This window comes from Ochotona princeps, chromosome 33 (assembly GCF_030435755.1).
Source record: "Ochotona princeps isolate mOchPri1 chromosome 33, mOchPri1.hap1, whole genome shotgun sequence".
In the NCBI taxonomy this organism is placed as follows: Eukaryota; Metazoa; Chordata; class Mammalia; order Lagomorpha; family Ochotonidae; genus Ochotona; species Ochotona princeps.
Genome location: NC_080864.1, coordinates 2378806 through 2391900, shown reverse-complemented (window position 1 = coordinate 2391900; position 13095 = coordinate 2378806).

Genomic DNA, 13095 nt, shown 5'->3' with positions numbered 1-13095 from the left:
TGGTTGCACCTGTTGGGGCTCCCAGACACCCTCAGAAGACCTTGCTACAAGCTTAGCTCTTGAGGGTCGGGGAGGTGTAACAGTCAGACCCCATGCTGGGTGGGATTCCCCTCCCCTTTTCCCCCCTACCTCCACCATTTGGTCTCCTGGGAAGCACCTGGCTGCAGGTTCCCAGAGGCAGGGCGGGTGCCCCTGTTATCAAACCGCTCCCTTCCCAAAGGTGGGCGGCAGAGCGAGTCAACCAGTGCAGGCAGATCTTAACCTTGTCCCCCAGGAAAGCCAGGCAGCTGGCACAGATCTGCGGGTCCGAGGCCAGAAGACAGGAAGGAGGTGGGACGCCACAGCCCAGCATCTAGTTGAAAATCAAGGGGGTGGATCGGGGAAAGGCGGGGAGATGGAACTGGCAACCTGTGTGAGAGTAACTGCCCGCAGACTGGGCACGGCCTGGCAGCCAGGACCTTGCAGTGACAGCAGGATTTCCACTCCTGGCTGGGGGGAAAGAGAAGGTTCCCCTGAAGTCCCTGTGTAGCTGGGACTTCTTCCCCGCCGCCCAACCGGCCTGCTGGGGCAAAGGCCATTCTCACTCGTCCCAGGGGGTGTGTGTGTGTGTGTGCGCACACATGCGATCATGCATGTTGGTGAGGCTCACCCCAGAGCCAGCGTGTGTGGGTAGCTGGTGTCTGGGGTGTCTTCTGGTTAAAGTGACCCTCCCTCCGTCCAATCCCCACCCTCCTAGAAAAAAAATCTAAGCTGTAAAAGCAGGAAGGATAGCAAAGGCGGCTCCACGAGCCGGGATCGGGGCTGCGATTTTGGGGTGTCTCCCTGTGCGTTTCCTGTGTGTGTATGCCAGCCTGCGCGTACACATGTACATGTAGGAAAAGTTATTGAAAAGAAAGGAATTGAATGATGAAACTATTTTAGTGCAAAATTAAAAAAAAATGCATAGGCCAGGGCCCGGCTTGGTAGCCTAGAAGCCAAAGTCTTTGCCTTGCACACTCGGATCCCATATGGGCACTGGTTCATATCCTAGAGGCTCAACATCCCATCCTGCTCCCTGCCTGTGACCTGGGAAAGCAGTGGGGGACGGCCCAAAGCCTTGGGACCCTGCCCCCGCGTGGGAGACCCGGAAGAGGCTCCTGGCTCTTAGCTTAGGATCGGCTCAGCTCTGGCCACTGCTGCCACTTGGGGAGTGAGCCAGCAGATGGAAGATCTCTGTTTCTCCATCTACCTTTGCAATATAAACAATTTTTTAAAAAGTTGATCAAAACTCATATGTTAGAAAAATGTGCATTGGTGTTCACTCCCCAAATCCCCCCACACAGCTGAGGCTGGGCCAGGAAACGCTGGAGACTGGTGACTCAACCCCACATGGGTGGCAGGGGCCCAAGTCCTGGGGCCATCACCTGCAGCCTCCCAGGGAGCCTGGGCACTCCAGGATGGGCTGTGGCTGCGTCAACCGCAGGCCGCAAACCTTGGCCCCACAAACCTGTCAGTACAACTTGTCACGAACTTTCTGGAAGGCTCCTGGTACTCTGGGATCTTGGTGCGACCAAGGTCTGCTTACTTCCGGTATGTGGGTGTGGGTACGTAGAGAAGATCTACCCAGGTGCTGTTTTGTGAAACCCTGGGCCCTGCTTTGGCTTCCAGTGGTGGGGGTGCTTAAGTTTTCTCCAGGAGTCCCCCCTGTGAGCCATGCACAGGCCCGTGTATCTTCCGTGAATGCACGCGTGCGCTCCGGACCAGTGGGTGTGTAGTAGCTAGGGCTTTGGGGAGGTGGGGGGGGGGTCTTCTTTTTTGGGGAGAGTGGAGTGACCAAAGAGGGCATCTTTACCGTCCCCCCCAAGTCTGCCCTACATTAGCCAAGTTCAGACGGGTGGAGGGAGTGCCTTTCTCGCTCTCAAACCGCTCCTTAGCTCTGGGATTTGGGGCGTGAGGGGACCTACATGATTTTCTTTCTTTTTTTTTTTTTACAGGCAGTTTTTGTTGCGAGGATTCTTAGTCTTAAATCTCGTGGTCCCAGAGGGGGGCCGCTGTACCCTCCCCAAGCCTGTGGCCACAGCCAGGCCGGAGCTGTGGGCAGTGGAGGGAGTGGGGGATCGCTGGGAGAAGTAGTCCCCCGCTGAGTTCGGGCACCCGTGAACTTGGCCGACTGAGCCTTCTCGACAGCGCGCGCGCGCGCGCACGCTGAAGGCCGGCACGTCCTCCCGGGCCTAGCTTTCCGAGGGTCCCATGCGCTCTGCGTCCCCAAGAACAAAGCTCGCGGCCGCTGCTCGGGCCATCCGTGCGCGGTCAGATGCGGGGCGCCCCGGACACCGGTGGCCTCCCCCATGGTCCCCGCCCTGACTCCCAGTCACCCCCCTCTCCCACGGCTGGAAGCTCCCGCTCGCGAGCGACTCCGGTATGGGGATGGGAAAAGACCCCGCTCCCCAAGCCCTCCCGATCGGCCGCCCAGGCGCCCTTTCCCGGCCGAGGCGAGGGTGGCGGGAGCTGCCGCCGGGCCTCCCCGCCCCCTTCGCCGGCTGCCGCCAACAATGGAGGGCCGGGCCCTCGGACGCCAGGGCGTCCCCGCGGGGGCCGCGAGCAGGTGCGGCGCGCGCGGGGGTGGGGGCTGCAGCCGCGTCCCGCCCCGCCGCGCCCCCGGCCCGCCCGGCGCCCGCGCTCACCTCGTTGGGTGGGGTGGGAGGAGGGGGGGTCTGCCGCCGCTCGCTCGCTCTCTCTCTCTCTCCCTACCCCCCTTCTTTCTCTTCTTTTCCAACACCCGCCCGGAAAGGCACCCCCCAGCCCGACCCCCGCCCCCGGGAGCCGAGGCGCCAGCACGGGAAATTGCATTTCGTGCGGCTCCTGGTTCGGGGAGGGGGGCTGCAGGGTAACGGAGGTGGGGGGGGTGCTCCGGCGCCGGCTCGAACCCGCGGCCGCCGCCTCCCTCCCCGCCCGCCCGCCCGTCTGTCTGCCTGCCTTGGTGACGCGTCTGCCCGCCCGCGCTCCCCGCCGCCGCCCCCTCCCTCCGTGCCGCGCCGCGCGGGGCGCTGGGTCTGAGCCCGTGACCGTGAGCGCCCCAGAGGGCCTCCTTCGGGGGGCCGGGCGCCCGGGGGAGGAAGGAGACTCCGGACCAGGAAAGGGACACCCCCACCTCGCCGTCTCGCGGCAGGGTGCGTGCGCACGGGCCACGAGGAGACACGGACGGAACGCACGCGGAAGCCCCAGACGCTGAGCACAGACAGGCACGGGGGAGGGGAGAGGAAGGGGCACGGCCCCCGTGGGAGGGGGAGGGACGCAGGCAGCTCCCACCGGGAGAAGCCACGGCAGCCCCTCCCCGGGGTGGGCACAGTTAGGGGCTCAGGCCCCAAGAGGCGGCAGCCACACACGGATCCACGCGGCCGTGGCCCCCAGCGCCCCGACTAGGGGCGGAGGCGCGGTGCAATTCTCAGATTGGTCCATGCTGCCGCCCCCGGCCTCAGTAAGCCCCCCACCACAGGAACACACGTGTCCACATGGAGGCGCACATGCGCGCGCGCGCACGCACGTACACAGGCGTTTGTGTACCTGGAAGTCAGGTGCACCCCGCCACCGCTAGATCCCCGGATTATGGCCCAAGGTGGTCTGACACAGACCGTTGACCATGGCCACTTGCCCCCCCCCCACACACACACACGACTTCTGTCCCCCTGTTCCCATGCCCTGGCCATGCTATGTTCCTGCCTCAGTTTCCCCATCCGGGCATGCTCCCTGGGCAACCAGCAGTCTTCGTGAGGAAGCCGTGGTAGTAGATGGGGGTGGGGAGGGGGCTCCAGGCAGCCGGCAGTAAAGACCAGGCTGTCGAACCCTCAGGCTGCCCCCAAAGCAGAAGCCACCCCGGACCAAGTGTCCATCCCGCCGAGCTTCCGCGCGGCCACCAGCAGGGGGAAGCAGACTCCAGAGCCCGGGCGCTCTGCTGCCTGAGCAGCTCCAGACTCGTGCTGGGGTCCCCATCGGCTCCCCTTCCCTTGGACTAAAACCCCTGCTGTCAAACACACCCACACGCACCCCCCCCCAAGAAGGAAGCAGTCTGCGGCCTCCCCCCTCTAGTAGCACCAATGCTTTTCTGCCCCTGTAGTCCTTCTGAGAGTCTAGCTTGCAGTCCTTCTTGCTGCAACGCGTGTGTTGACCGGGCCCCAGGGGCCAGGCAGCTTTGGACAGTTTCTGAGCAGGGTCAGATCATGAGAGAAGATTCTGTCTCTTTCCCTCCCACTACCCTAGGGTCTCTGGAGCTTGAGGAATGCCCTCCTTCCCCCTGATGAGCTCCTGGGGCCTGGCCACTGCTGGCTGACTCACCCGGGGATTCTTGGTCAGTGACTCAGTCACGGCTCTTCCTGCACCTCCCTCGCCCCCAGCCTCCGCTCAGGAGACCACTCCTCAACACGATCCCCTGTGCAGGGCGCAGTCCCCTGGTCACACCCCCGGCCATCTTCCTCACCTCAGGAAATGACATCTGTGTCCTTCCAGGGGCCATCTCCTTCATGTCCCTGTCCCTTCCAGAAGCATCTAAGAGCGCTGTCCACCCCCCAGTGAGGCCCAGCCACCTTTACTCTCAGCTCCTGGTGGAGGCCAGTCACCTGCCTTTGTCCACCTCCAAGGTCCCCTCTAACTACAGCAGCCAGGGGGTCACTTGTGACCCCCACACACACCCCCATCCTGGCCACAAGGTGCTTGTGAGCACAACCCCAGGGTAACACATCTACTTCCTCTGACTAGAATATTCCATGGCTTCCATATTCCCCTCAGGGGGCAGAAGCCAGAGGCACCCTGGAGCTGCCCCCTCCGCATGCGCCCCCCATTTCTCAAACGCCTCCTCCTCCGAGAAGCCTTCCACCAAGACTCCCTCACAGTCTGCCAGACATACCGTGAACCAGCAGACGGAAGATCTTTCTCTCTGTCTCTCCTTTCTATAGATCTTTCTAGTTAAAACACACAAACAAAAAAACTATTGAGAAATTCAGAGAGTGCTCCCACTGGCTGGTTCACTCCCCAAAATCCACAGCCAGGGAGGGGTCAGTCAGTGCATGGCCGGTGCCTCCCATACGGGCAGGGTCAGGAGTCAGAGCCCTCCACCTCCCAGGCAGGTTGGGAACAGCCAGCTGGACCCACCACTGGAACTCGGGCACCCCATCGTGGAGCAGGCCTCCTCCTGGGAACTTAAAAAAAAATAACCTTGGGGGCCACCGCTAAGGTGCAGCAGGCTATGGTGCCCATCTTATATGGGCGCCAGTTCGATTCCCAGCTGCTCCACTTGGCATCCAGCTCCCTGCTTGTGTCCTGGGAAAGCAGTGGAGGACGGCCCAAAGCCTTGGGACCCTGCATCCGCGTGGGAGACCCGGAAGAAGCTCCTGGCTCTTAGCTTAGGATCAGCTCAGCTCCGGCCATTGTGATCATATGGGGAGTGAACTAGTAGATCTTTGTAGAGATCTTAGTAGATCTCTGTGTAATTTTGCCTTTCAAATAAGTAAGTATTTTTTAAAAATTAGTTTATGAAATATAGGATGAAAAATGCATAGATTCCAAAATTATGTTGCCTCCAAATAAATTTCTCTCCACGTTTATGATTCTTAAAAATATTTATTTTTATTTGAAAGTCAGACATACAGAGTAAAGACAGAAAGATCTTCCACCCACTGGTTCACTCCCCACGTGGCTGCAATGGCCAGAGTTGAGCCCATCTGAAGCCAGGAGCCAGGAGCTCTTCCGGGTCTCCCACGCTCGGGTGCAGGGTCCCAAGGCTCTGGGCCGTCCTCCACTGCTTTCCCAGGCCACAGGCAGGGAGCTGGATGGGAAGCAGGGCCTCCAGGACAGCAATACCAGTCTACAGGGGATCCTGGCACTTGCAAGGGGGAGGATTTAGGCTTGAGTCACCCTGCAGCTTCCACCCGCCTCCCCCCAAATTCGAATTTTGATTACATTGCACACCCCAGGGGCCTGTGGCTCTAAAGGCTCTCATCCTCCCTGCCTTCAGTCCCAGGCCGGGCTGATAGGGAGGCCCAGGCAGCCCAACACCCTTGACCTTCCTTTGCTGGTAATTCATCCCAGGCCTGGCGGAAGACCAGGCAGCCTTCCCAGCGGTCTTGGACAACCCAGCTCCCGGCGGCCACGCTGGCCACTGACTGGCTGGCCTGCTGGGCCATCTCCCACCAGGCATGCTGACTCAATTTGCCCACTTGCCTGCGTGCCCACACGCAGCCCCTGTGTGTGTGGGTGACCCCTCTGTGGTCTCATCCCCCCACCCCCTCCCCAGCTCTTGCTTTTTGCTTACAGACTCCTACCAGTCCTAGGCCACGCCCCTGGCTCCCCCAGCGCACCCCTGGGGGCTGGCGGGAGAGGGGGAGGAGGAGGGTGCGGGGAGGGACATTTTAGTTCTCAAAGAACCTTTGTAGGAGCGGCTGGAGGGGGGGCAGTGAGGGGGACCCCACCCTGTATGACTCATGCCTCATGGCTGGACTCACAGCAGGTGGCTGATGCCTGTGCGGGGGCCCCAGCACGCGGCCTTGGGGATCCCTAAGGAGCCATTTTTTTAGGGCTTGGGACTAGCACCCACTTAAGGGGCAGGCGGGGTGGGGATGGCGAGCAGCCCGGATCGGCTGTCTTGCACTCCCATGGTCAGATCTCTTTATGGGGCAGCAGACCTGAGTGGGGTGACGCGCTGTGCTGCCAGGCCCAGTCTCACCATGTGAAGGTGGGAATTCTTGCGCCCCTCCCTGCCCCCCACTCCAGCCCCCCCACCCATGCGGTGCTTGTTGCTAAGGCACCAATAGGGAAACTGAGACTCAAAAGCTTCAGGTTGGTTCCCATCAGGGCAGTTTCCAAAGCGGGGCTGAATTAGGGTTCCTACTCTCCCGCGCCCCCATTTCACGCACAGGTACACTGAGGCCAGGCTGACATCCCCTCCCCACCCCGTCCAAGAAGCGCACACACCCAGCGTGGAGAGCAGCTGGCCGGGGGCGGGCTTGGGGTTCGCACCGCGCCGCCCTGGGCGCCGGTGCGCGCGCCCCCGCCGTCTCCCCGCGGGGCTCGGCGCCCCCACAGTCCCCTGGCCTTCCCGCCGCCGTCGCCGCCGGCCCGGGCCGCCCGCCAGCCTGCCGGCGCCGCGCCCGCCCGGCCCCATCACGCCGCGATGAGTCACGGCCCCGGTCCCGCCTCCCGCGCCAACAAACAGCGCGTTGCCCGGTAACGGCCGCTGGCGAGGCGCGCATGGGCTTGGAGACCCGGGTTCGAGGCTCCTGGCGGGGCGAGGGGGAGCGCTTGAGAGTTGCTATCTATTCGGGATGAGAAGCTAGGCCAAAGGGTCATAGAGTTGTTTTCTTTGGGCAACTTGAGGACTGTGGCCTACAGAAGAATGTGGGGGTTGGGGTGGGGGGTCTTCTGAGTTTTGGGCACACATAGTGAGTAGCAATGTGCCCGGAGAGAGGGCGGGCAAGCACTTGGGGTGCACATTGGCAGAGAAGTCAGGATTCAAACCCAGTTACTCAAAGAGAATGCGTGTATCCCAGAGGACCGCTTAACTGCCCACACGGCATCGCAGGACCCACTGTAGGATTGTCTTTGAGTAACTCCACCACAGCTATTGTATAGGATGCACCGCTACACACTGAGCGTCCCCAACACCGACCAGAGTGACCGGAAACTCTGAAACTTTTGGAGGTCACCAGGGAAAACCTTGCTTCCCCCATCAAGCTTTTCCAGGGTGTAGCCCATCAACTGAGGTCCAGGCACTGCCCGTAAGCTAAAGGTCAGACAGATGAATGACCGTAGCTCATCATGCACATGCGATATTCCAAATTCTGTGTGTGTGAGAAAGGAGGACAGTGCTGTGGTGTGGTGTGTTAAGCCTCCGTCTGCGGTGCCTGCATCCCATCCAGCTCCCTGCCTGTGGCCTGGGACAGCAGCGCAGGACGGGGACCAAAGCTTTGGGTGTGTCAGGGGTCCCTTGAGGTTGGGAGGGACACTATCCCAGAGCGCGTCACTGCCACGTGGGTCCTGTGGGCTCCACTTTACAGATAGGTAAACTGACGCCCGGAGCTTTCACTTTCGGGGGGTTTATGTTGTCTATAGGGTTAGTGAGTCATGGTTGGATGGGGCATAGTCCCCCCACGGGTTACAGCTTGAACCCGCCCCCCCAAAAAACACGCTCAAGGCATAAGGCTGTGGACTTGGACACCAAGCCCCTGCTCCAAGCCCGGTTCCCCAGGGGTGCGCCCGGTCGCGGGGCTCCCTGGGCGCCCCCTCCTTCCATGTGGCCACGTGGAGAGGGCCCGGCCTCGCCCCCTCCAGGTGGGGAGGCCCCGGAGTCCACGCCACCGCCCGCCCGCCCGCGGGGAAGAGGGAGGGACCGGTTATTTTATTTTATTATTATTATTATTTTTGCCGTCTGCCTGGTCCAAGCCGCCGCCGCCCGGGCGACCGGAAACGAGCGCACGCTGCCCAGTGTGAGAGCCGCGGCTGCTGGAGGGCGGCCGGGCCTGGGGGAGGGCGCGCGCACCTCCGGGCCTTCGGGTCGCCTTGGATGGACCCGTGGTGCCTCCCCTTCGCACGCGCATCATACCCCTTCTCTGCCCCCCACCCACCTCGGGGCTTCTGGAGGGCTTGGGGTCCCTGGGGAGGGGGCAACAGGACGGGGACCCCCCCACACACACAGACACACACTTTTCCTCCCCCCGGGTGGGCGCTCACGCAGTGTTGCCGGGTGAGGAACCGGGAGAGGCTCCCTCGCCTGCCCCGCCCGCCGCCACCATTGTTTACCCACCGGGCGGCCTCCTTAGAAACTTAACCCGTCCGCGGTCATTTTTATTTGGGAACTTCGGCCAGTTGCCATAGCAACCCTCCCGTGACGTCAGAGGGGCTGGGGCCCGAAATCCCCGGGAAAGTGTGTGTGTGTGTGTGTGCGCGCGCGCGCGCGCGTGTGCGTCGGTTTGGGGGGCGGGGAGGCAGGGCAGGACGCGGTGTTGCGGTCGAGGCGAAGGGGAGAAGAGGGAGACCCCCACCCTGCACGTGTCAGCGCCACAGGGCAAAGTGGAGGGGACCCCGAGGGCGCCGCTCTTGTCCTGCGGGGTCTCGATCGGGGTGGCCTCCATGTCCTCCAAGGGGAGCTAGCCCCGGCGTGGGCAGCTAATCCCAGCCGGCTCCCCCTTACTCGTGAAAACGCTGGACCCTTCCCTCCAGGGAAGGGGATTTGGGGTTCGCCCCCATCCCGTGTCCGCAGATTCTTGAGAGCGGGGGTTCCACTGCCCCCACCCTACCCAGCCCTGAAGGGGGCGGTCAGAGTGGCCCCTGCTGGGGCTCCGGCCCGGCTGGACGGAAGGGCTGGTGGTGGCCTTCCCCGGATGTGGGCAGTGACGCCGTTGGCCTCGGGTGGGGGGTGATGCTGACTGGGATGTGCGCTGGGATCCCTGCCCCCCCCCCCCCGTCCCATAACACAGCCGGTTGCCAGGACAACAGGAGGCGGGGCCCTGAGTGGCAGGGGCGAGGAGGGCTCCCCGTCCCTCTAACGGTGGGCGGGGGAGTGGGCGGGGCAGGTCTAACCTCAGTGACATAGCACTTCCTCCCCAGGCCCTGTTTGATGTCTCTGTGTGCATGGTTGCCATGGGGCCCGGCGGCTGGCAGCCCTGCCAGGGAGCCCACTGCCCACTCCAGCACACACACCCTGGGTGACCCTGTGAGGGGGTGCAGGGCAGGGCCAGCCCCAGCCCACTCCCCGCTCCAGCACACACACACACACACACACACACCCTGGGTGACCCTGTGAGGGGTGCAGGGCAGGGCCCGGGTGCACCTGGTGTGTCCCCCTGCCTGCTGGACATCTTGGAGCTTGGCCTCGTGGCCACTGCTAGGGGCGGTGGTTCTTCCACCCCTATTCCATGTGAGCTGGTCAAGTTCAGAGCCATGTATGTGTGTGGATGTGGTCATTTGGCCAAAGACGTCCACCTAGAAAGTCCACCATCAAGTCTGCCCCTCGTCCTCACGTCCCACACCCTGCCAGGCACTGACCTGGTGCTGTGGATAAAGAAGCCATATGCGTACCAAATGGGCATCAGTTCGTGTCCCGGCTGCTCCGCTTCCCATCCAGCTCCCTGCCTGTGGCCTGGGAAAGCAGTGGAGGACGGCCCAGAGCCTTGGGACCCTGCACCCGAGCGTGGGAGGCCTGGAAGAGGCTCCTGGCTCCTGGCTTTGGATCAGTCAGCTCCACTGTGGACATTTGAGGAGTGAACCAGTGGATGGAAGATCTCTCTCCATAAGTCAGCCTTTCAAATAAATCATTACCCTCTACTCCCACAAGGCTTTGTTCAGACCTAACGGAGATGCCTTCCCCACCCTGGCCACCCTCCCACCCCCAGGCCTGCTGACCCCAATACACACTGCCCGTCTTAACACCTGTCTGCCTGTGTAGGGCGACTGTAAGCAAGTAGTGACCAGTGGCAGGGAGCTTGCCGCCTGCCTAGTTCTGCATTCACTCAATAAACGCTGAATGAGCACACAGGTGTGTGTGTGTGTGTGTGCCCTCTGCCTCTTGACCTGTCTTCACCCCACATTCTATCATCTCCTCACCTTCTTGGCCATGATCTGGCTGGGGGAAGCGTAGAGGGCGGAGGAGCAGGAAGGAAGGAAGGAGGGAGATGGTGAGAACCATGTTACAAGGGAACTTCCAACCAGGGCAGCAGCCCAGGAGGCCAGCATGGAGCAGGCGGCACGATCCCTCCCCCTCCCGCCACTCATCCCTACCGTGTGTCCTACTGCAGTAATGAGTGGGCCACGAGTGTGTGTGTGTGTGTGTGTGTGTGTGTGTGCGTGCGTATGCGTAGGGGTGCCCCACCCTGAGTTGGGGAATTCTGTGCCATCCCAAACCCTCCCCCAGGGCCCCAGCGGGCAGAAGGCTCTGCCCCCTCCTGCCCCAACCTGCCACGTCCTGTAGCCCCGATTAGCCTGCCCCTTGGGGCTCCACCGTGGCAGCAGCGCAGGGAGGATGAAGTAAGATCCAGGAGCCCTCCACCCTATCCTGACCGACCAGGCTAGACCCCTCTTCTAAGACCCATCTAGGCTGTAGGTACCTATAGACTACGGCAAGAAACAGGGACCCTGTGTGCGTGTTGCAGGGGGGCGGAAATTCTGGGGTTCCAGGTGACAAAGGTGTCCAACCAGTCACTCCAGTGTCCTGCCTGGGCATGCTGGGGTAACCCCCCTCCCCTGGGGTGCTTCAAAAGAGGGGGAGGTTACTTCTTCCCACCAAGGAGGAGCTGAGAACCCCAATTATTGCAGTTTTGGGGGACACTGGTGGGAGTGGAGGATCACCTGAGGTCCCAGGGGTCCACTACCTGTTGTCTTGGCATGAGGACCCAAACCCCCTTAATTGAATCTTGTACCAGGACCACCCCCCACCCCTGCCCCGCCCTTGCCCGCACCCCCACACACACACACACCTGGGCACAGGGCCAGGCCTCAAGGCAGGGCCCGTCAGTCCCTTCCTTGGGAAACAATGTCGCCCTGTTCCTCCCTGCAGAAGAGAGGATGAGGAGGGAGACATGGCGTGGGCGCAGGGGGATGGGGGGGAGTTCTGCAGGAGCCTACTCCTTGGGAAGTCCCAGCGAAGGGGGAGGATGTAGGGGGGAGAACCAGACTTGGGGACCCCCCCCCTTGTGTGAGGGCTCCAAAGTCTTCGGAAAGCAGCAGGCATGATTTTGAGTGGGTTAACAGGAAGGACTTCCAGAATGGGGTGTGGGGGGTGTTATGAGAGCCTGGGTCTGGCTCCCGACCTCATTCCTGTTCCCCAACATCTCCAATCGTCGTGACTTTCAGAGGCAGGCAATAGCCACTCAAAAGGGGGTTCCAGAAATGGGAGGAGAGCGAGAGATGGTTGGGACCCCGTGAGCCCGAGACCCCCTGCTCCACACCCCAGCCACGTGCAGCATGGTCCTCAAACGGCAAGTTCAAGGAGCTCTGCGCAATCGGGGTGGGGCGCGGGGGAGGACGGGGGTCCGAGTTGATCCGAGATAAATGGGTAGGGGGCGCGCACGGGTGCCGGAGTTGGGGTGTGAGAGCGCAAGGACCAGGTCCCGAGATGGGGGGCGGGCCGGCTGCTCCCGGGCGCCCGACGGCGGCGACGGTCCCGCCCCGCCCCGTGCCCGCCCCCTGCCCGCCCCCTGCCCGGCCCGGGGCGGGGAAGGAGAGACAGGGAGGTTTTAAAGGCGCTCGGGGGGCCCAGCGGCGGGCAGGCCAGGGACTGGGGCGGAGCGCGGGCCACTCCCGTACCCGACTCGGGGGTACCCCCCAGCGCCTTCTCCGCCGCCGCCTTCGCCTACATCTCGGACAGGCCGAGCACCGAGTACCCTGAAAGTGCCCAGCGAGTAAGTTGGGGTGCAGCGGGCACGGAGGAGGGTTCGGGAGGGAACAAGCGAGCAAAGGCGGCCACGGAGGCGCCAACTTTCCCGCGCCCGCCGGGGGCCCGCGGGGCGGGTGAGCGGGGTGCGCGCCTTGGCCTCTGGCGAAGAAGGGGGCGCCGCTCGTGCGCCCTGGCGTTGGTGGCGCAGGGTTCCTGGGGCGCCTCCTACGGAGCGGGAGAAGGGAGGCCCGACTTCAACCTTCCTTTCCCGGCCCTGTCTGGGGGTGGCCTCCTCCGCCCCCCTGCCTCCTTCTCTGTGTCCCCACCGGACACGACGACCCTCCTTGCCCCTACCCCGGAGCGGCTGGGAGGAGACCCCGCCGCCGTGTCCCCGGCCAAGTTCAGGTGGCCAAAGTGGAGAGGGTTCGAATCTGGCTGGGGCTTGGAGTGGGGGCACTGGTTATGCTGGCAGGGAAGGGTCCCCAGCTGTGTGCACCCCCTGGACCTGTGGGATGGAAGAATGAATTTGGAGGTGGGGAAGAGATCCCTCAGAGGTTTTTTTTTTTTTCTTTTTTTGGACAAGAGTGGCCTAAGTTCTTGCTTGGAGTAGCGACGTCTCCATAGCCTTGTAGCCCATTCAAGGTTGCCTAGGAGAGGGAATTGGCTTTGGGGGGTGGCGAATGATGGCCCAAGCCTGTGCCTCACCTAGGATCGCCCTGCCATCCCCTCTCCAGTAAACTGCTCCCAGCTCAGCCCAG